This window comes from Pinus tabuliformis, chromosome 2_1 (assembly GCF_031772625.1).
Source record: "Pinus tabuliformis cultivar Carrire ecotype Pingquan chromosome 2_1, CPIR1, whole genome shotgun sequence".
NCBI lineage: Eukaryota > Viridiplantae > Streptophyta > Pinopsida > Pinales > Pinaceae > Pinus > Pinus tabuliformis.
In genome coordinates this window covers 611,540,519-611,565,782 of record NC_142299.1, presented here as the reverse complement: position 1 = coordinate 611,565,782, position 25,264 = coordinate 611,540,519, and the positions used below count along the sequence as shown (strand labels likewise).

Below are 25,264 nucleotides of genomic sequence, written 5' to 3'. Positions count from 1 at the left end.
GCAGCCATATATTGGGTATTTAATGCCCTCAGAGTAGCTCACAACTTAGCCCGATAACACTGGAGCGGGCAAATATTATTTAATGCAGAATTTGCCCGCTCCCGTGTTATCGCGTTAAGTCGCGTGCTGGTTGTGCTGCTCTAAAGACATTAAATACCCAATATATGACTGGTTAGCTCTTTCCCTAAACTCGAGGCTAAAAAGTTAGAGTGTGCAGTGGATCCATGAAATTAGGTGTTGGATTCTTGAAAATTGACAACCATTGCAGTGGGAGATTTCCTTGAGTGGAATCATAGCAGGGCAATGCAGATAGTTAAATGGCTAGCAAAATAATTTTATTTTGTGCATCCCATATTTTCCTGTTGCTGCATTTGATCGGAGAAAACACTCTTCCTTCCATAGTTCGGCGGTTTGGCACGAAACATGATTGAGAAGAGACACAACATTGAAGACCAATCAATTATAGCTATGCTTGAGAGTGGAAGGATGAATTTCCATATCAAAATACCCTCGCCAGTATTGTGTTGGAAAGCCAGAAAATATGGAGAGGCAACAGTGGAGACCAACTATGGCTGCCCGTCTCCAACTATGGCTGCTCCTGAACGTGGAGGATGAATTTCCATATCAAAATACCTGAGGTGAGACTGATGAAAAAAAAAACAACAATATGGAAAATATATGTTACGTTATTATTTGGGTCTTTGAATTGCTTATGTTTGGTCTGCAGACAAACTCTTCTATCTCATTTGAGTTGGAAAATGTTCACAAATCACCGTGTAATAGGTCAATGGCACTAGAGAATATGGTCAGTGGTAACCAAACAGTTGGAGTCTTCAAAACGATCTTAGAGTTAAAATGCTCTTAAATTATCAGAGATATAAATGACAATTGAAAGAGGGAAAAACAAAAGTTCGAAAACTTTATATAAATTACAATGGAAAGAGAAAAAAATAAAAGTTGGAAAACTTTTAAAGGCATGATGATTTAGCTTAACAGTAGTATTATAAGTATGTTTATGAATGTAGTTCAATTAGTAATATGAAGTATAGTAATATTATAAGTATGTTTATGAATGTAGTTCAATTAGTAATATGAAGTATTATGTAAACAATAAGATTCAAGGTTCAAATTTATTTAAGTAAAACTAAAAAAAAACTGCCAATACCATAACTGCCAATACCATAAGTGGAAATGAAAGTAGAGGAAAAGAAATATTCCTCCATACCTATAAAAGATTGTAAAATATTCTTTATGCAATCGTTGTTTCTTGAGAACTCTGCAAGGCCTGCATCTTATATATCTTAATGGCATTGTAACATACGTGATTCTTTATGCAATCGTTGTTTCTTGAGAACTCTGCAAGGCCTGCATCTTATATATCTTAATGGCAATGTAACATACGTGATTTAGGAGTAAAAACAAACTCTTCTGGAAAATATAAATAAATAAAAAGAGCGTGGCCTATAATTTGCTTCTAAAATTGCATGTTCAGGTTTTCAGTGCATGCACATAAGGGAATTAATAGATATCAGTTGTGCAATTCAAGCAAATACCAAAATAAAGTTGCAAGCCTTCTTCCATGTACAAACCCAAATGAATCGATTCACTACAACTCTAAATAAGGTTACTTGTCTCACTGGCATTTTTCTTTCTTTAAAAAAAAGGAAAACACAGAAGATTAGTACAATGAAATAAATTATGTTCATTGAGCTATGGTCTAGTTGTTGAGAGGGGCATTTCCATCCAAGTAACCCATGTTCAAACCTTAACAGGGGCATTTCCATCCAAGTAACCCATGTTCAAACCTTAACAGGCGTAGAACCCTAGGACAATGTGTGTTCTGGTTGAGTTGGACGAAGCTCCATGTTCAAGAGGGTCTAAGAAAATGTAGAGTTGGGTTCAAACCTTAATAGGCATAGAACCTTAGAACAATGTGTGTTATGGTTGAGTTGGACGAAGCTCCATGTTCAAGTGGGTCTAAGAAAATGTAGAGTTAGGTTCAAACCTTAATAGGCATAGAACATTAGGACAATGTGTGTTATGGTTGAGTTGGACGAAGCTCCATCTTCAAGCGGGTCTAAGAAAATGTAGAGTTGGAGTTCAAAGTACCGGGCCCATCGAACCAAAAAAGACAAAATTCATCTATACCATGGAAAAAAAAAAAAATACGTGTTAAAACTTAAATTAATCTAATCTATCTTTGCGCGAGGGCAACTTGATCAGTGATCGCTTTGATAAATGGGGTGCTAAGTCCCCAGAGGTTCCAGGTTCAGCCCAAGAAAAAAACTAATCTAACTTTACATTGTGTTTTGGTGTAGTTGTCGCTTCTTGCAGTTTTTTATTTTTGTATCGCAAAAGTTTACAAATTGCCTTGATAACCCATTGTAGAACAACAACAAAAACAGTTGGTTGAAAGCAAAGATCCAATGTCAACATGGGTGCTTGATATCAGATAATAGCAAGTATAGTCCAAACGCTCCTAGACCTAGGCAACCTCAGGGAAAAAACTTCTCAAAAGAATCCTCCTCTGGTCAACAGCCAACTTGTGTGAACTAGAAGAAATGGGGTTAATAACCCATCATCAATAAATATATACAAAAATATTGTATCAAGAAGGTCTGTCCTCTTCCTCTGAACCTCAAGTCAATGGTTTTTTTTTTTTTTTATCTTCAATTAATTTTTATGAAATTTCAATTAATCTTTGGGAAATTCCTTTAGTCCAAATATCAAAAGTTCCCCAATCAACTCGGGAAGATCCATCTCACTTAGATCAAGATATTTGATTCAAGATATAATGGAGATCTTCCAGTTCCTTCAGTTTGAGAGTAAAAAGCCACTAGAAAGACAAGCTATAGAGTGAGCCGTTGTAGAGCTGATATTATAAGAGAATCCAACTTAGCACTGACTGAGCAACCCATCCAAGTTATAAAGCATTAAAATAGCCTGGAAAACAAGTTGCTTTGTTGTTGATAGTCATGACTTATAGTTTAGTCTACGAAACTATCACCGATGGCAGATTCAATACCAACTAAATAACAATGATATGGATTCCATTCAGTGATAGGTTTAACTCATGTTACTGTGTCACAAAAATTTAACAGAATTTAAAGGTTGTATTAATATAATAATTGACTCCACTGTAATAATTTATTTTTAATGGTTGCTCTGGAATTTATGTTGCCATCCTCTCGCCTAAACACACTCTTTTCTTTATTCTTCTTACTTTTTGTCAAACCATTTTTTATGCTCCCACGCTATGCATCAAAGTCCCATGATATGCACAAGCCCATATTAAAATTTATATTAAAATCTCGTTCGACAGGACAAACGACCTTCATGCCGCCTATGATTTAATAGACCTTCACCCAGCACTATAGGGATGGGGCTGGATATTACAGGAACGCTTCCGAGTAAAAGGAAATATCAAGTTGCCATTAAAACCATCCTCGACCTTGGCATCGCCTGCCACATATTGAACCCTCTTGTGCCTTCCACCACAGCTGTTCATAACTTTAGCCATTGCCATAACTAGGAAATACAATTTTCACGGCTTCGACCTCGAGTCCTCCTCACCGTATCCATGTATATTATGTAGTATTTCTTCTTATTATCGTCATCGTCATGTCATCCAGTCATGCGTTCGATTACTTTGGTGTCGACATGAATATTTGCCTGGTGGAGCTGCCCTTCTCTACTTTCGGCCATGGTCTTCCTCCTCAGATCGAAAACGCAAACTTCCTCCACTTTAACGCCTTCTTCAATTCCTCATTTTGCTTTTCCCCGACTATGTTGTGTGTCTCTGGGGCACCGTAGTTGGAGAGTTGGTGCCCCAACGACCAGTCTAGGGCAACAAACCCACCGAAGTCCAGCCCGTTGAGCAGGTCCTCCATGGAGCCACAAATCGTTGGTTCTAGATCGGGCAGTGGTATGGGCAAGTCGATCCTCTCCATGCCCGAGCTCATTGACAGAGATCTGCCCATCATCGTTACCATCGAAGCAATGAAATATTCTCCTCAGCCTCACACTATTCAGGCTCTGGTTCCATAGCCTGAAGATTCTCCTCAGCCTGAACAATGCTACCGATCATGACAAATCTAAAAATCGAGGGGCAACCCTCACTGGTCTGCATGATCCTATGATCATTTCCACGAATCTATCACAACAGGGACATCAGATCTCATTGTCTCCCCTCATCGGCATGGCAGCATGTTCTTTATCGCCTTCCATATTTTGAAAAAACTCTTGAACCAGATTCGCCTTTCCTTTGGGCTTCTTTAAGCGGCCTGGCCGTTGTCGGAACCAGCTCCGAAGCCCAACTCCATTGGCACGATCTTGTCATCATAGTTCACAACAACAGACCACTCTGCAATAAACTAAACTAGTAACGTTGAACCAACGCGACGCTTTATTCATCGGGCCATATTAATCTTTCGCAACACGGGCAATCCCCATAAAGCAAATACTTGGCTGATACCAGATGTAGAGTAGAAAACTTAATGACAGAAAAACATATTTATTAGCATTTGCACCAGATGTTGCAAAGGAAACGTCTTAGGGCTAAAATGCGGAAATTCATTATCCGTCAATGACCTAAATATCAATATATCTATTCACTTTTTCTAAATGTTGTAAACAACCAGAATTATAGAAATATTCTTAAATGTGTACCAATATTTATAGGCACACTCCCTATACCTTAAGATTTTTGGCTGCAGCTTCAGCATTGGAAGTCTTGAGATTTACCAAAACTTCAATTCTTGGTTCTTCTGGTTGATGTTTGAAATTTACAGAAAACTTAATGCTCACAAATTTTGTTGTGAGAATTATAGATAACAAATGCTAGCAATCTATTCATTTAGAAAAAGCTTTGTCAGAGATAAAGGTCTTATCGTAAATAAACATGTTTATGAATACATAACATTGTAGGCTAGAGCTCATTTCAACTTTAAAAGCTGGAAATTGAAACTAGAAAAAGAAAAAGGAGAAAACATAAAAGAAATTTCACAGAATTGCAATACAATCTTTTAAATGCATTAACACTTAGCTAATGATATGTTCTTTAAGAAACAAATAGGTAAGTTCAATGTATCAAAACAAACCCAAATTGCAGACAAACAAAATAACAATCGAAATTTTCAAAAACGAACATAATGATTTTAGTCTTACTCTAAACTCCAACTGAGCTCCTATTAAACTAATTGTAAATTCTTGTAATCTATTAGCCCAGCAAAGACTAACAATAACTTGGTATCTGACCAAATCAATGAACCCAAACCAGAACTGAGCACCTAATATGTAAGGAAACAGTTAGACCATCATAAGCACAAACATAATAAAGTCCTAATATAATAGCTTGCTGCTAAGTTGTAATAACTGTAGATAACGGAGCATCTAGATAAAATATGGTTCATACCAATCAAAAAGTTATGATAGAAAGCTCCTCTATAATGAGGAAATAAAAATGTTTTTGATTAATATAGAGCAATTTAAATAAAAATTATTGAAAAGCCCACAATTATTGGAAAACTCCAGATCATTATAAACCTATAGAAGTATGTTAGGGTTAGATTAGTGTTATGTAATGCCCAGGATTTCTGGACTCTTTTATTTTGTCTTGTTTTCATCTTTTGTTGCAGATAGATATGCGTTAGAGGCATTATAGTATATTCACATTCTCTCAGATGTTTGTTAATTCTTTTGATTCATTTATCTCAGCTTCAAATGAAAATGGTACATAACTCATAATACATAATATATATGAATTGGATGATGATGCACAAAATTTATATAAATAAACTGTAAATTTCATTCAAAGTCTAGCTGATTTGTACAATAAGCTAAAACTCATTTTCTTATCATTTCTCTTCGGGTTTGAAACTTATTGGAAGAAAATTGAGTTATATTATTGTCCACATATAATCTCTTATTGCCATTCTAGCGACCAGAGTGCTAGAGAAATTATCCACTCTGAACCAGCCACATACTCGAGTAAGACTTCTACAAACCCTGCCACTTCAGATCCTTCTCTGAATCATCCACTCTGGGCATGTGATCTTCCAGGGCATATAAGGCCACACCAATGCTGTAGACCCGTTATCTCTAGACCTCAAAGATCCAATCAATAGCATAATCCAGAATAGACAATATCTCACACTGCACTCACATATCTCTGCAGTGGCTGTTGTAGATTTTAAAGAAAGATATTGAAGTGAGATTGAGTCCACATGTGTAGATCCAACCTTCCTCTTATCAAACTTGTAATTGAAACGGCCAGACTGTGATAAAATTAAAAAACCTATTACTGTTTCACCTAATTCAAATTCTACTGAAAGCAAGACTCGACAAGCACGCAAGGCAGCCAAGCAACCTTAAAATCAACCACTGCATCATAAATTAGTTCTCCTGTCAAGTTTTGAATACACCCACATAGAACAAATTTGTGGTGAAAACTGCGAAAGTGCTTGTGCACGTGATTCCTACATCTGGAGATAAACTAGCAATTGCCCCAAAAGGTGCCAAGAGAAGCCGATAGAAATGTTACATTGAAAGAATTGTATTTTGGTTCAAAATAATAAATATTATAATAATTTAATCATTCAAACTAAACGTAGTCAATAAATTTCCCAAAATAAAATAAATCCTTAATCAAATTATACAAATTATTATTCTTCGTTTCTCTCAATTATTTATATAATAAGATCCAATCAATCATTCAAAATTTTGTAATAATAACAATCCATATGGTTCACATGTGACTGTTGAGAAAATTTGAGCCACTAAATTACAATTTAAGTCCAACATAACCTACAAATTCAATATAATCCAAACATATTGAATCCAAATATCATCTATATAGCAGTTCCATGGCAGTTAAACGCACTTTGTAGCATAGGTGTTTTTCTATATAGCAGGTCAAGGGAGTCTAAGAAACACCTTGAAATGTATACACTAATTAGAATGCACAATGTATAATGGTAGTTCAATGCTATCATTTGTTAAAGTCTTGAATGAGTAAACATTGATCAACTGTTACGACCCTTTAGCCAATGTAAAGGATCATTTGTGGAAGTAAATGGTACGTGGATTGATTGTGAGATTAGTATATATAGGAGACACTCTTCTGTATTTTAGAATTTGCAGGCGCCAGTAAAATTAAGATTAGTGTGTTTGCTCTTTACAGATTTTACAGTGTAAGTCATTAGTAGAAGAGAACTCTGGAATATTTGCGTTTTTACCAACTGAATTGATGTTTCACACTACCAATCAAGGGCCCACTTACAAATACAGTGGAGAAAACTGTTTTGGCTAAAATGAAAGAAAACCTAAACCAACACCAAAGATAAAAAGTCAAGCTAAATAAGCATAAAGGAAGGAAGAAAATGATAAACAAGAAGCTAAAAAAATTTAACACCTAAGCAACAAGAAACAATTAAAAGTTAGAGCAGCGCTAGGGGATTTCTCAATCAATTGAACCAAAAATCTGAACACCTAAAAAGAGCCCCAAGGGTCAGCTCAATCATTTGAACCACCTGCCCAAGTATTGTTGCAGATAGGATAAGCCATAAGTCACATGATCAAATACAGTAGAGTCCCTCAGGGTTACCAGCTGTGGTGGCTGACAGTTGAGTTGCCCTCTATTTTGATATTCTAGGGAAGAGGGGGGAATCATGAGAAGTTTTCCATAGAAAACAAATATAGAAGCTAAAGGAATAAAGGCTAAACTTAAAAAAAAAATTAAGTAAAAATATAAACTAAAACTAAGAAACCAAACTCTAAGGTGGCAGGTGTAGTAGGGATCGTCCTTGATCCCAGAGGAAATCAAGAACTAAGTTTAAGAAAGGGGTTTAGGAGAATCCACCAAACATCAAGCAGAGGTGTGCCATTGTTTCAAGGGTTGAAAATTCCCATGCCAATGTTTCAAGGGCTGAAAATTCCCAAGCCAAAAGAAATAAATTGACTTACAGTACTTGGGGACTCTACGGTTATAGTTCAGCATACACAAAACCAATCAAGCCCTCGAGATATGTGTCTAGGTAGACTCATTCGTAGTGCTCAAATGCCAGCAAGGAGCTTCAAAAAAATAGAATTCTACCAAGTTTAGACCTTCAGGAAAATGAAGTAACTTTGATGGACAATGGAAAGTTATGCATAAATGGGCAGGCTCCAACTATTTCACATCTTCCTTTAACATCCAAAATACACAATATATCATAAGAATGAAGGAAACACGCATATTCAAGAGAAGTGGAGGAGAATCATTATGGTGAAAGAATGGGCACTAAAGCCCTCCCAGTGTCTGGTAACCTGTGATTTACTCTAACGCATGGTGAAGTTTATCAATTCCAAGTGATGGATTAAAGGCCGAGGGTGGGATTCTCAATCTCTGGAGAAGTCGATCACTAGTCAATGATCAACTGACCTTGTATCCATGTGTTCTTTGTGGCATGGTTTGGGTTTCTCTGGTATTTGGTTCCTCCGTCTGTGGCGGGACATGGTTGCTCTTAAGTATCATTTGGCTCTGTGTTTTCAGATTTTGCAGTCCAAAGTTGGATTGAGTAATGTTGGAGAATGTAGCTATGTTCAGTATTCATAATATTATTTTTTTGATGTTACTTTTGAATAATTAAAATTATTATTGACAAGCATGTTCTTCATGCTTTGTATTGGTCAAAAGAAAAATATAGAAAGGCATGTTCATCGTGACCCTTTCAAAGGAATAAAATTGAATTTTGTTAAGTGTCATTTACCCTGCCAAGTGGCCACATAGGCCCTCCTAACCCTCATGTCGGCTCAGCTTAAGTGGCACCCTTTCGCATGGCTTGGAGACTATACATATAGCCCTCTCACATTCCTCATTTGATACATCTCACACACATATATTTCTGATCTCGGAGGCTGAAATCAGAAGTAAAACATATCTCTCATCTGCCCTTGCTCAAGGAGACTTGCAAGGTCAAGTAGAAGACAAAGCCTGAGGCATAATTCTCTGGGGTATTGTGGCTCCTTCTTATGGAAGTAAGTGTGAAGTCTGAGTGAAATAATGAGAAGTGGAACCATGTGAAGTTTGAGGCTTTTATTTTGAAATATAGTGCTAAGGTCTGTGGCATAATCTGAGGCTGAGGCAGAAGGAAAAATTCGGCTTTTGGAGAACTGAAGCAGACCTCCTTTATGGACAGATTTGGAAGCATTTTCTCTTGGTATGCTCGAGGGTTGAGTTGGCACTTGGAGGTTGGTTATCTTAGCTACATTACTGGTTGGTTTGTATATGACTTGATGTCTTGTTGACTTGATTCCATAATGAAAGGATTGCTGGGTTTCTCCCCTTGGAGTGGTGTTTTCCCGTGTAATTTCTTGTGTGGCTGTCTCTTCATGTTTTTCTGTTGTACTTCTCTGTATAATTGTTTTATGTTGCATAATAAATAAGAGAAAATATCAACCTGAGTATAAAATCATAACAAACAATTATCGAGTTAAGAGAACTACAAAAAATTCAATAGCTAAGTTGTCCTGTGGCAAATTGAATTGATTTAAGTGAAGGTCCTCTTCTGAGCAGGTAACACAATATCTGTTGGGGAGATCTAGAAAAGAAAGGTGGGACAGGATCATTTGGGTCGGTGTATTCTTTGCGAGTCCTCAGACCTTTGAAGAGCCCAGATAATAAATAATCACCAAGTTGAGATACGCAAGTAGCCCTTTCATACTTCAACAGCAGACTGGCTATTCTTCTATGTGCAGATAGAAAAGTCACGCAGAGATTTCTGGGAAATTGACATGTCAAAGTAAGCAAATACAGAAGGTGGAAGCAAACTGTATGATACTCTATGAGCTGGCTCTAGGCCTAGCCAGAAGCTCACACTTAAATGAAGACACTACACATTCTAGGGTCATCCCTCAAAAGGCATCCATTGGCTTGTTTTGTATTGTAGTGAAAAATGAGGGAACTGTTCAGCAAACTTCTTGTGACACGGAGATCAGAAATACAGCTCTGGAATTCAATCTTCCGGCAGCCATCAAGCAAGAAACCCTTGGCAGACATGATTTCATTTAGGTTCAGGTTTTTATTATTTATTGCAAAGTAGTTTTTTTACCAGTTCAGTATGCTAGACATTGTACCTGTTGGCTTTACATCTATACCTCCAGAAAGGTAAGAATAGACAGCGAATTTTAAATTTTGAATCTTTTTGAAAGACAATTGTCATACCATTATTTTTGTTTTGTTATCTTACTGTATGGCTTGGCCACAGCCATTTTTTAATACAAATGATATCCTTTCCTGTTAAAATCAACTGTTACGACCCTTTAGCCAATGTAAAGGATCATTTGTGGAAGTAAATGGTACATGGGTTGATTGTGAGATTAGCATATATAGGAGACACTCTCCTATTTATTAGAATTTGCAGGCGCCAGTAAAATTAGGATTAGTGTGTTTTCTCTTTACAGATTTTACAGTGCAAGTCATTAGTAGAAGAGAATTCTGGAATATTTGCGTTTTTACCAACTGAGTTGACGTTTCACACCACCAATCAAGGGCCCACTTACAAATACAGTGGAGAAAACTATGTTGGCTAAAATGAAAGAAAACCCAAACCAACACCAAAGATAAAAAGTCAAGCTAAACAAGCTTAAAGGAAGGAAGAAAATGAGAAACAAGAAGCTAAAAAAATTTAACACCTAAACAACAAGAAACAATTAAAAGTTAGAGCAGTGCTAGGGGATTGCTCAATCAGTTGAACCAAAAATCTGAACACCTAAAAAGAGCCCCAAGGGTCAGCTCAATCATTTGAACCACCTGCCCAAGTATTGTTGTAGATAGGATAAGCCATAAGTCATATGGTCAAATACAGTAGGGTCCCTCAGGGTTACCAGCTGTGGTGGCTGGCAGTTGAGCTGCCCTCTATTTTGATATTCTAGGGAAGGGGGGGCAATCATGAGAAGTTTTCCATAGAAAACAAATATAGAAGCTAAAGGAATAAAGGCTAAACTTAAAAAACAAATTAAGTAAAAATATAAACTAAAACTAAGAAACCAAACTCTGAGGAAGAAACCAAACTCTGAGGTGGCAGGTGTAGTAGGGATCCTCCTTGATCCCAAAGGAAATCAAGAACTAAGTTTAAGAAAGGGGTTTAGGAGAATCCACCAAACATCAGGCAGAGGCGTGCCATTATTTCAAGGGTTGAAAATTCCCAAGCCGAGAGAAATAAATTGACTTAAAGTACTTGGGGAATCTACGGTTATAGTTCAGCATATTCAAAACCAACCAAGCCCTTGAGATATGTGTCTAGGTAGACTCGTTCGTAGTATTCAAGTGCCAGCAAGGAGCTTCAAAAAAATAGAATTCTACCAAGTTTAGACCTTCAGGAAAATGAAGTAACTTTGATGGACAATGGAAAGTTATGCATAAATGGGCGGGCTCCAACTATTTCACGTCTTCCGTTAACATTCAAAATACATAATATATCATAAGAATGAAGGAAACACGCATATTCAAGAGAAGTGGAGGAGAATCATTATGGTGAAAGAATGGGCACTAAATCCCTCCCAGTATCTGGTAACCTGTCATTTACTCTGACGCATGGTGAAGTTTATCAATTCCGAGTGATGGATTGGAAGGCTGAGGGTGGGATTCTCAATCTCTGGAGAAGTCGATCACTAGTCAATGATCAACTGGACCTTGTATCCATGTGTTCTTTGTGGCATGGTTTTGGGTTTCTCTGGTATTTGGTTCCTTCGTCTGTGGTAGGATATGGTTGCTTTTAAGTATCATTTGCTCTTTGTTTTCAGATTTTGCAGTCCAAAGTTGGATTGGGTAATGTTGCAGAATGTATAATATTATTTTATTGATGTTACTTTTGAATAATTAAAATTATTATTGACAAGCATGTTCTTCATGCTTTGTATTGGTCAAAAGAAAAATATAGAAGGGCATGTTCATCGTGACCCTTTCAAAGGAAGAAACTTGAATTTTGTTAAGTGTCATTTACCCTACCAAGTTTCCAAGTCGACCCTCCTAACCCTCATGTCGGCTCAGCTTAAGTGGCACCCTTTCGCATGGCTTGGAGACTATACATATAGCCCTCTCGCATTCCTCATTTGATACATCTCACACACATATTTCTGATCTCAGAGGCCGAAAACAGAAGTAAAACATATCTCTGATCTGCCCTTGCTCAAGGAGACTTGGAAGGTCAAGTAGAAGACAAAGCCTAAGGCATAATTCTCTGGGGTTTTGTGGCTCGTTCCTATGGAAGTAAGTGTGAAGTCTGAGGCATATTACTCTGTGAAATAATGAGAAGTGGAACCATGTGAAGTTGGAGGCTTTTATTTTGAAATATAGTGCTAAGCTCTGTGGCATAATCTGAGGCTGAGGCAGAAGGCAAAATTCGGCTTTTGGAGAACTGAAGCAGACCTCTTTTGTGGACAGATTTGGAAGCATTTTGTCTTGGTATGCTCGAGGGTTAACTTGGCACTTGGAGGTTGGTTATCTTAGCTACATTACTAGTTGGTTTGTATATGACTTGATGTCTGGTTGACTTGATTCCATAATGAAAGGATTGCTGGGTTTCTCCCCTTGGAGTGGGGATTTCCCGTGTAACTTCTTGTGTGGCTGTCTCTTCATGTTTTTCTGTTGTACTTCTCTGTATAATTGTTTTATGTTGCATAATAAATAAAAGAAAATATCAACCTGAGTGTAAAATCATAACAAACAATTATCGAGTTAAGAGAACTACCAAAATTCAACAGGTAAGCTGTCCTGTGGAAAATTGAATTGATTTAAGTGAAGGTTCTCTTCTCAGCAGGTGGCACAATATCTACTGGGGAGATCTAGAAAAGAAAGGTGGGACACGATCATTTGGGTCGGTGTATTCTTTGTGAGTCCTCAGACCTGTGAAGAGCCCAGATAATAAATGATCACCAAGTTGAGATACACAAGTAGCCCTTTCATACTTCAACAACAGACTGGCTATTCTTCAATTTTCAGATAGAAAAGTGATGCAGAGATTTTTGGGAAATTGACATGTCAAAGTAAGCAAATACAGAAGGTGGAAGAAAACTGTATGACACTCTATGAGCTGGCTCTAGGCCTAGCCAGAAGCTCACACTTAAATGAAGACACTTCACATTCTAGGGTCATCCCTCAAAAGGCATCCATTGGCTTGGTTTGTATTGTAGTGAAAGATGAGGGAACTGTTCAGCAAACTTCTCAGTGACATGGAGATCAGAAATACAGCTCTGGAATTCAATCTTCCGGTAGCCATCAAGCAAGAAGCCCTTGGCAGACATGATTTCATTTAAGTTCAGGTTTTTATTATTTATTGCAAAGTAGTTTTCTTACCACTTCAGTATGCTAGACATTGTACCTGTTGGCTTTACATCTATACCTCCAGTAAGGTAAGAATAGACGACGATTTTTAAATTTTGAGTCTTTTTGAAAGACAATTGTCATACCATTATTTTTGTTTTGTTATCTTACTGTATGGCTTGGCCACAGCCATTTTTTAATACAAATGATATCCTTTCCTGTTAAAATCAACCAAGAAACCAAACCCAATACTAATTAAGAATATACTCTCAGATGCTCTATTTTTTGTACACATAGATACTTGTCTGGAGAAGGATTGATGAATGTCTCTTGCTTATGTTGTTTGGTAGACCTCCAACTAAGAACAACTCACCTTGGATTTTATAGCTTCCATTTTTTTTTTCTGGTGTGTAAATTTATTGGCGGATATTGGAGAGAAATACAAGGATTATCTACACGTTTGTAGAAAAACAACCCAAAATAAAATAAATCTTTAATCAAAATTATACAAATTATTATTCTTCGTTTCTCTAAATTATTTATATAATAAAATCCAATCAATCATTCAAAATTTTGTAATAATAACAATCCATATGGTTCACATGTGACTGTTGAGAAAATTTGAGCCACTAAATTACAATTAAAGTCCAACATAACCTAGAAATTCAATATAATCCAAACATATTGAATCCAAATATCATCTATATAGCAGATCCATGGTAGTTAAACACAGTTTGTAGCATAGGTGTTTTTCTATATAGCAGGTCAAGGGAGTCTAAAGCAACACCTTGAAATGTATACACTAATTAGAATGCACAATGTATAATGGTAGTTCAGTGCTATCGTTTGTTAAAGTCTTGAATGAGTAAACATTGATCAACTGTTACGACCCTTTAGCCAATGTAAAGGATCATTTGTAAAAGTAAATGGTACGTGGGTTGATTGTGAGATTAGTATATATAGGAGACACTCTTCTGTTTATTAGAATTTGCAGGCACCAGTAAAATTAGGATTAGTGTGTTTGCTCTTTACAGATTTTACAGTGTAAGTCATTAGTAGAAGAGAATTCTGGGCAAATTTGAAAACTAACTAACTAGACTACAACTATATATACAAAATAAATTCCATATATCCACATACATATAGAAACTTATATATACAAAATTACATACCTATGTACATTTCTGTGTATGACTTCTGTATATATTCTTATATTAAATCACTTTCTGCATATGCATTTATATGAAACGACATGAAGCTTCTATATATGTCAAACACCTCTATATACGAGTGGAAGTGCATGAGTTTTTTTTTACATATCCATGAGAAACTACTTATATGTGCATACACATATATGGGAGTGCTTTTTACATGTGCGGAGGAAACAATTTCTATGTGATTCATTATATATCCATGTATGGAAACACTGTACATATACCCTTCTATATATGTGGATATAAATCCTACTTAAATACACATACACTTGCAAGTTACAATAAAGAGTGGAGCAAACTCATAAACTAAATTACTCTTTACATCAATCACAGAACCTAAATTAGTCTTTACATCAATCACAGATGTGGTTGCTTCAAAGTCTGTGCCGCCTCATCCACGGGTGGAACTATATTCTTCCAAAACCAATGCTTTCTCCATTGAAAAATCATTTCTTCGATGGGTACACCCTTAGTTTCTGGCAAGAAGAGGTATACAAAGATACAACCTAAATTAGTCTTTACATCAATCACAGATCTGGTTCCTTCAAAGTCTGTGCCCCCTCATCCACGGGTGGAACTATATTCTTCCAAAACCAATGTTTTCTCCATTGAAAAATCATTTCTTCAATGGGTACACCCTTAGTTTCTGGCAAGAAGAGGTATACAAAGACATTCATCATACAGATCCAGCCTGCAAAGAATAGGAAAATCCCATACTTGAAAGTACATAAAAGAGATAGGAAGGCCTGTGCAATTGCAAATGTGAAAAGAAAGTTCACAGAGACAATTATGGTATGTCCAGCAGAACGGGTTTCTAGTGGGAAATTTCACTTGGCACAGTCCATCCAAGAGAACCGCATGACCACCCAAATCCAGCCACAAATAAACAGATAACTGTTACCACCAATGTTGAGAAGCCTTTCGATAGTTGTTTGTTTCCTCTGAACTTTAGACTCAAGATTATGCCAACAGAAACCTGTCAAAAGATAGGACAATATTGTTATTGACGGGTCCAACAGGAAGCAACCCAAAAAGAAAGGCCAAAAAAACTTTCCATAAGCTGCTACTAAACTTCTCTTAAACATACAATAGTAATTCGAGGGCTTTTCTTCCCAGTGCAACCAGTTGTTGGGATTAAATAAGGGGTTTGGAATTTGGAACTTTGAAAACAGGTTCGCATGTCCCTGTTACACATGGCATGGCATATGAACTTGGAGTCACTACAAAATCCCTCTTTACAAGCTACTTAATGGATGTGGTCACAACTACTAATTTAATTAGAGAGATTTTACAACCAATTTCCCCCTAACACTTACAGCAATTCCTATCCTCTAAATTAGTCTTTACATCAATCACAGATGTGGTTGCTTCAAAGTCTGTGCCGCCTCATCCACGGGTGGAACTATATTCTTCCAAAACCAATGCTTTCTCCATTGAAAAATCATTTCTTCGATGGGTACACCCTTAGTTTCTGGCAAGAAGAGGTATACAAAGATACAACCTAAATTAGTCTTTACATCAATCACAGATCTAGTTCCTTCAAAGTCTGTGCCCCCTCATCCACGGGTGGAACTATATTCTTCCAAAACCAATGTTTTCTCCATTAAAAAATCATTTCTTCAATGGGTACACCCTTAGTTTCTAGCAAGAAGAGGTATACAAAGACAGTCATGATACAGATCCAGCCTGCAAAGAATAGGAAAATCCCATACTTGAAAGTACATAAAAGAGATAGGAAGGCCTGTGCAATTGCAAATGTGAAAAGAAAGTTAACAGAGACAGTTATGGCCTGTCCAGTAGAATGGGTTTCTAGTGGGAAAATTTCACTTGGCACAGTCCATCCAAGAGAACCCCATGACCACCCAAATCTAGCCACAAATAAATAGATAACTGTTACCACCAATGCTGAGAAGCCTTTCGATAGTTGTTTGTTTCCTCCGAACTTTACACTCAAGATTATGCCAACAGCAACCTGTCAAAATATAGGACAATTTTGTTACTCACGGGTCCAACAGGAAGCAACCCAAAAATAAAGGCCAAAAAAACTTTCCATAAGCTGCTACTAAACTTTTCTTAAACAGACAATAGTAATTCGAGGGCTTTTCTTCCCAGCGCAACCAGTTGTTGGGATTAAATAAGGGGTTTGGAATTTGGAACTTTGAAAATAGGTTCGCATGTCCCTGTTACACATGGCATGGCATATGAACTTGGAGTCACTACAAAATCCCTCTTTACAAGCTACTTAATGGATGTGGTCACAACTACTAATTTAATTAGAGAGATTTTACAACCAATTTCCCCCTAACACTTACAGCAATTCCTATCCTTTTAAGAAGTCATACAGGCTTCCATGCCGAATAAAAGAAACCAGGAATACAATTGAAGCATATTTATTCTAGCTTTCCTCTCACTTACTCGGCTCATATAGGCAAAACTCAGGATTTCGATTCAACTCTGCAAATGTAAGTGGAACAAGCCACAAAAGCACTCAAGCACAGATAGCAACAATGGTTTCAACCAACCCCTAAAAGAGAAAGCATAATATCGAGAGCTTTTTTTCCCTGGTGTAAAAGTAAGGGACTGATGCACTTCCCACAGTTCAAGCCTTATTTTGAACTAATATTCGATTAAAAATCATCAAGTGCATTTGGCTCCTAGAGTTGAAACACAGGAATCTTCCAAAAATATAGTTTTCCTTCATGGGGGCATCCCTAGCTATGGTGAAAACATGGGTGTCTAATAACCCTGGGTTTCACCATCTGAAAAGCCACATACATCGAGGATGTATGTTGACATGCTTGAAAACAAGATGCAACAAAATTAAAAAAGGTCTGCCGTGTGTCAGCTTTGCTCTTACCTGACATGATATCATCAGAATACCACCACCAAAAAACAAGGTTCTGCAGCCCAACGTGTCAACAGTTGCAATTGATACCAGGGTGGAAAGTACAAGAATAGCTCCGGTTAAAACAGAAGACACAGGGAAGCATTTGAACCAAAACCCAAACTGTCGAAAAGAACAGGGGCATAGAACAATATGGAATTGATTCCAGTCAAGATCTGAAACATGGGCAGGCAGATGGCCATCACTAGCTGTGGCCGATTCCTCCTCTCCAAAATATTCCTGAATGGATGTTCGATGGCGTTAGCCAATGCATTTGCATCCAGCATATCCTCATACTCTGCATCTACATGCTTGGTGCCCCTGGTCTTCTCCAGGATAGCGCGCCCTTTCTCTAGATGCCCGCGTTCTATCAGACTGTTGGGAGTCTCGGGAAGGAGGATCCCTCCAATTTTCAACCAACCCCTAAAAGAGAAAGCATAATATCGGGAGCTTTGTTTCCCTGGTGTAAAATTAAGGGATTGATGCACTTCCCACAGTTCAAGCCTTATTTTGAAACTAATATTCGATTAAAAATCATCAAGTGCATTTGGCTCCTAGAGTTGAAACACAGGAATCCTCCAAAAATATAGTTTTCCTTCATGGGGGCATCCCTAGCTATGGTGAAAACATGGGTGTCTAATAACCCTGGGTTTCACCATCTGAAAAGCCACATACATCGAGGATGTATGCTGACATGCTTGAAAACAAGATGCAACAAAACTAAAAAAGGTCTATCGTGTGTCAGCTTTGCTCTTACCTGACATGATATCATCAGAATACCACCACCAAAAAACAAGGTTCTGCGGCCCAACCTGTCAACAGTTGCAATTGATACCAGGGTGGAAAGTACAAGAACAGCTCCGGTTAAAACAGACGAATACAGGGAAGCATTTGAACCAAAGCCCAAATTGCCGAAAAGAACAGGGGCATAGAACAATATGGAATTGATTCCAGTCAAGATCTGAAACATGGGCAGGCAGATGGCCATCACTAGCTGTGGCCGATTCCTCCTCTCCAAAATATTCCTGAATGGATGTTCGATGGCGTTAGCCAATGCACTTGCATCTAGCATATCCTCATACTCTGCATCTACATGCTTGGTGCCCCTGGTCTTCTCCAAGATAGCGCGCCCTTTCTCTAGATGCCCACGTTCTATCAGACTGTTGGGAGTCTCGGGAAGGAGGATCCCTCCAATTGTCATGAAAAGTGCAGGAACTGCAGCCAAACCCAGAGAAAGGCTCACTGAGCATCTGCACACCCACACCAATATATAATGCCATCAACACCACACACTGGATCGGGTAAAAAACAGCTTACCAGGCAAGAAATAGAGAGCAAAATAGCGATCGAGACATCATAGAAACCCAAATAACCCTAACCCTAACAGTCACTAATTCAAGGGACTTCAATGAGGACAATGAATCCTAACAAAATTAACCACACTATATGTACCAGTAAAAGAGCTGCCCAGACAAAAGGCCGCTTCCTCTATTGCCCACTTCACAGAAACCGATCTCGGCCACTTCTACGCCGACGCACTGAGCATCTAAACACCCACACCAATATGTAATGCCATCAACACCACACACTGGATCGGGTCTAAAACAGCTTTACCGGACAAGAAACAGACTTGTTATTCTCATTACAGACTGATAATCTTATGGTATTTCCCTCGCTGGGAGAGCAATGGCGATTTCATTCTCAGGCCTTGACAACGCGGCTTTTGCAGCCCTAACCCAATAGCTTCCCTGAGAAAATCGATATTAGCAGGGGGCTTTTGCAACGTTGCATATTCTTGGCACAGAATAACCTCAGAGTAATCTTCAGCGTTCTCCTTAATAAAACTCTGCACGAAACGCTTCTCTGCAGGTCCCCGCCCTCCTCTGGAGTGACTCCGCCTGCGCCCTCCTCAACATCCCTGCCCTCCTCTACATCAAACGTTGATATCCACGCATCATGACGGGTTCGATAACGGTTTTTTTAATGTTTTAAAATATTTCTTATTAAATTGGACGGCTGATTTTACTTCAATCGTCTAACAAAAGATCCGACGACTACGATTAAGATAGAAAGGCATCTGGGGGAGTTCATCTAAGAGGGAAACGCCTTACGGCGTAACTAAGAGAATAATAAAAGTAACTAGAAACAAACATGGAACATAGTGAAGTAAACATAGTGGTTATCTTGAAAGCCTAACTAAATTTTATTAAATTTTATCAGTTCTCTTGGCCAAAACATTGGTAAAGTAGGTCAAGTGATCCTTCACCAATCACATCCCTAGCCACATTATAATGAATACTTTTTAAAAGCTCTACCACATCCAATCCACGGGCAATTACCATGAGAAACCAAAAAACCATGGACCAAAAACCACTACTATGGGCCTATCAACTTTAACTCTATCCCCGAGCCAAGTTTACCTAACATATTTTTGGGCATCCTTGTGAAGGGTTGACCAAAAGTATTTGCTTGTAGAATTTTGTAAGTTGTCTTTTTTGTAGCAAAATAGCCCCCACAGGATCCATCATGGCAAGTTAGGAGGATTTCATAAACTTCATCTTCCCTCACACATCTTCATAGAATCTAATTAGGCCCCAACTTGAATAGGTTTCCCCCAATCCAAGTGTAGGAGGCGCTTTTTCTAACAATTTTACTTTTATCTTTTGAAGATAGGTGAGGAGGGAACTTGCCACTAAGTAGGCTTTTGGAAATGTTAGTGAACCATGGAGACAAAAGTGATATGGAAAAATATGCTCATAAGGGAGCTTGTCATTTAGCACTTCTTCATTTGTAGACAAGGTTAGTCTTGATAGAAAATCTACGACAACATTCCCCTTCATAGGTTTGTAAACAATAGTCAAGTCAAATTGTTGCAATAATAATAAACACCTAATTATGCGAGCATCCACATATGGTTCAATTCATTGAGTACTTGATTGTTGCATGGTCAATGTGTATGAAGACTTGATAACCTGTGATGTAATTTCTAAATTTGCTTAAAGAATATGCAATGACAAGGAACTCTTTTTCAGTTACAGTATATTTTAATTCAGCCTTGGATAAAATTTTGTTGATGAAATAAATTTCCTGTGGGAGTTTACTTTCAAATTCTCACATGACTACCCTAATCACCCTGTTTGATGCATAGATATGGATATGAAAAGGAAGAGTCCAATTTGGACCTTTTAGGATACGTGTTTCCATTAGTTTTTCTTTTATACCCTCAAATGATTCTTGACATAAATCTGTCCAACAAAACTTGACACCTCTGGTTAGTAATGAAAATAGAGGAGAAGCAATTTTACTATAACCTTTTATGAATCTTCAGTAATGTCCAACAAGGCCTAAAAAAATTCTAACATCTTTTTACTTTTGAGGAACAAGAACATTTTTTATAATGGCTACCTTGTTATGGTCCACTTGGATTCCTTTTGAAGAGAGGAAATGCCCTAAGACAATTCCCTCATTCATCATAAATAGGCACTTCTCATGGCTCAGGGAGAGGTTCATCTCCTCACACCTTTGCAAGACCTTGCTCAGGTTTGAGAGAGCCTCTTAGAAATCATCCCCATAAGGTGTGAAGTCATCCATGTAGATTTCCAGCAAATCATGCACAAGATCCAAGAATATACTCGACTCTATAAGAAAAATTCCTTCAAGGGCATGTGAAGGTAGCCTTATCATAATCCTTAGGAATAATCTATATTTGGTTGTACCCCATGGATCCACCCAAAAGAAAGAACATTTCCCCTATAAGGACATCAAGAACTGGATTAATGAAAGGCAAAGGAAAATGATCCTTCTTAGTGCCTTTGAGTTCTTTGTAGTCAATTGTAACACCCTCCTCCCACATTTACCCAAGTTAACCAATCTGCTGGGGTAAACATGTGACGAGAGGCTATTACAATATGATTCAACTCCCCATGTATAGTTAAGGAAGTGGAACCAACACAACACAACCAATCTGACCTTTTACACATGTCACATAACCTACAGGAGCCAACCAACCCTTCCAGGTGATCAACCCCTGACACAACTTAACACTTCACTACCCTAGAGCCTCAGTCACTCCCATGACATGGGCATGCATTCAACTAGGGCCCTCCATTCATTCTCACAACATGGGCACGCAAGTGACTAGGGCTTTTTCAACTAGTTCTGAGCATGCAACCCCAGATTCTGTGCCACTTTTTCAAGACCAGGACTCAGGCCACTACCCAAAACTCCATGAAACCTTCAGGAATGAAAAGAAACATTGAGACAATGACACAAATGCAAATACTTGAACAAATACTTTATTGGACCCCTACTAGCCATGACAGGCATTTCGTTAAACATGTCACACATATGCAATCTACAGGTCATAACAACATATCTGAGTATAGGGATCTCATACTTATCTGAGAATCGCTTAGAAACATTGATGCCTTATCACATTAGCTGCATTATCATCTATCAGGTCATATATTCAATTTTCATTCATTCACAACTCAAAACATGATGAAATCCATACATCTTACTGTCATGAAACATACTCATAACCAGTATATAAACAAAAGAAATAATAAGGATCCATCAACCATAAATGCCACATATGAATCAATACATTTTCTCATAAAATACCAAGGAAAGGAACTCTTATTAATGAATGCAAAAGCCAACTAAGTATGGGACTTCCAAGAACCATCCAACCATAGATTGGCTAAACCAAATCTTTCTTTCATCCAATCACCCTCGTGCCATATTCCAAGCATGAATGTGGAACTCATAACCAAAACTCAACCAAGGCTTCCCAAGGCTACACCACCTCCTCTTCGTCAATAGAACCATAATTTACTGCAATCCTCACCAAATCACTAGGTCAAAACAAGCATGGATGCCATCAGATTTCTCCACCTATAGTGTGAGGAGTTTTCATGTCTCCTAGTCTCTAGGCTTTACTGTATATCCTATCATTCATTGGTCGAGGATTCCTAAGCCTAATTGAGACACCAGCCTATGGGCTTTACCGCAATCCACACCAAATCATTAGGCCCTAATCGAGACTCCACTCTCTAGGCTTTACTGTATATCCCATCCTCGGATTCCTAGCCCTGATGAAGAGCACCCGCCTCTAGGATTTAACTTATATGCTGCCATTCACTAGTCAAGGATTACTAGGCCCACCGAGTCAACAAAAAATCCAGCTTTACCATAACCCAAGGTCTAGTTCATGGGTCACTAGGTTGTGGCTTTACCGCAATCCACATTTTGGTTCATGGATCACTAGGCCATGTGTTTTTCCTTTCAGAGATCCACCTCACTCAGCTTCGAATCCATTTGGCAATCCATATCAACTAAAAACATGAGAACCCATCACACCATGGCTATCCATAAATGGCAAGGCTAGGCTAAAAAACATTGTCACACCAAGAAAAACCCTTGCCCATGATAGCAAGAGAACCAACAACACACATGCATAACATGCATGCCAAAAACTAGTAAGGAAATCACACATGCAATTCAATACCTACAAATAATCTTGTTGTAGCTACTTGAACCTATCTTATTTGCTTGATCTTTGCTTCCTCTTGTCTTATTTTCTCTTCTTGATCCAATGCTAGAGTGCTTCAAGAAAATTCTTAGTGTCCAAGAGTGTGAGAGAGAGAGAATAGAGAGAGAGCTCCAAAACTGAACTGGCAACAAACTTATCCTCAGAAGCCTTTTTATTAATAAGGTCTCTATTTTTTTCAATTTCCATTATTTTTCCTTCATTTTCCTCTTCATGCAAATATGTAACCTTTCACCTTCATTTTATCCTAATTTCCATTATTTTCATAAATAAAATGTCAATTAATGTCTCATGCCTTTCCAAAGCCTTTTCCATTGCCTTTGCCAATTTTCTTTAGCCATAATAACTGAATAACACCTACTAGGATGTTTTGCCCAACATTTAGCTTGGAATACATATCCCATGACCATGGCCTTATTTTTGCCTTTATTAAATTTTACATAGATTTTTACTAAGGCCATCACACCAATATAGATTGTCCACTTGTCATTTTTCTTAGGGAGAATGAATATGGGAGACACCCTTCACCATCCAATATCAGATAGATGAATCCTACATCCAATATTTTTTGCAATTACTCTTTCACAATAGCAGGGTTCATTCGCCTTTGTGGTTGGTGAACAAATTTGTAATCCTCCTTGATATATATATATATATATATATATATATATATAGTGAGTGCACATAGAAGGATGTAATCCTTTCATCCCCTTGTAGTCCCATGCAAATGCATCAATATGTTGTTTTAAGATAGTGAGTAGTTGGTTTTCTTGATCAACTGAGAGAAAGAGGTTGATTTTCAGTATTTTAGAAGGGCTAATTTCTATTTTTTTTACATTATTTTGTTCAGAACCAATAGTGAAAAAACCATCCCATGAACTATCTTGAGAAAACCTAGGCTACCCTATAGATGATTCCTCTTTTAAGCCATCAATATTCATGGCATCAGGATATTGGTTTAGTGGAAATTTATCAATTAGATTAGCTTCATTGATTTTCCTACTACTAATGGTGGTTTCTAGCTTTCACACAAGATAGGACGATAAGAGGCAAGACTCCTCTTCTTCTCCTTCTTCCCCTACCGATGTTGGAAAGTTAATCTCAACATGAGGTTGAGTTAGTGGGTATAATATAATTTTTTTTCTTAAATGCCTATTGGTGATGGTCATGTTCCTAGCCCTACAGCTAATGTATGCATCAACAATGGCTAACCAGGGTTTTCCTAAGATGAGTGGATAGCCATTAAACTTGGCCTTGAGCTGAAGGGCAAGGAAGTCGGTGGGATACTCCCAAAAATCAATAGAAACCATTACATCTTCTATAATACCTTCAAGTTCTATTGTAGATCTATTAGCAAGTTGTATCATAGTAGAGGTATTTCTTAGAGATCCTTGGAGGTTAAATATGAGCATGGTTCCTTGGTCATGTGTTAGGCCCCTATACTACTAGTGTAACCCCTTATTTTTATCAGTACAACCCCCTTATTATATTGTTGTACCCATGTAGTCCCCATATTTTTACTATTGTGCCCCATAGAAGCCCAATATTGTTATTATTATGCCCTTACATGATTATTGGTATGTCAGCTCTGATTATATTATGACCCCATAGACTCCTATATATAGAAAGGAGGTCTTTTCATTTGTATCATCCAAGAATTGTTCATTTATGTAATGTAAAGGAGGTTTCCCCCTCGAAGAGACTAAATTCTAAGGCCTTGATCTATCTTTTCTATCTTTTTGTGAGCTGGTTTCATAACATTTGGTATCAAAGCTTTGGATTCTACGATTTCGCTGCTCCAAACAGGTCATCGTGGCATTTTCGCTATAACTTTTTTTTCTGTGACGTTTCAGATGCTAAAATGAAAACCCATTTGAGTTGAAATCATTCTAAAGATCAGGTCCAAAATTTAGATCTTTTTGCACTATATGTGAGAAGATACGATCTGCGGAAGTTGGAATTTTTTGCAGACTCCCGAATTACATTCCAAATAGGTGACCTGGGGAAAATCGTTATAACTTATGTTTTGAGCATCAGATTGAAATTTCATAAAAAGTTACAAAAAGAGAAGAGATTGTAGTTTCTTGTATATATTTTTTAGATCCTAAGGTTAAAACAGTGACACGTGGCACTCTATACAAGTTCACTCTTCTGAAAAGGTATATAATCAAGTCATCTTGGGAGATTGTTCATAACTCTTTCTTGGAGAATCTAAATTTGATCAGACTGGTGACATTGGAAAGAGGATGTAGAGGGTTACTGCAGGTCACAATTTTAGAACTATAAGAACTGAAATTACAGAGTTATAGTCATTT

General features: G+C 37.7%; 1 pseudogene; it reads right to left on the bottom strand.

Annotated features, from left to right (window-relative positions):
• Positions 1–15,851: 15,851 nt before the first annotated feature.
• The window catches only part of LOC149201997 (sugar carrier protein A-like), a 57,054-nt pseudogene continuing 47,641 nt past the window's right edge, over positions 15,852–25,264 (bottom strand).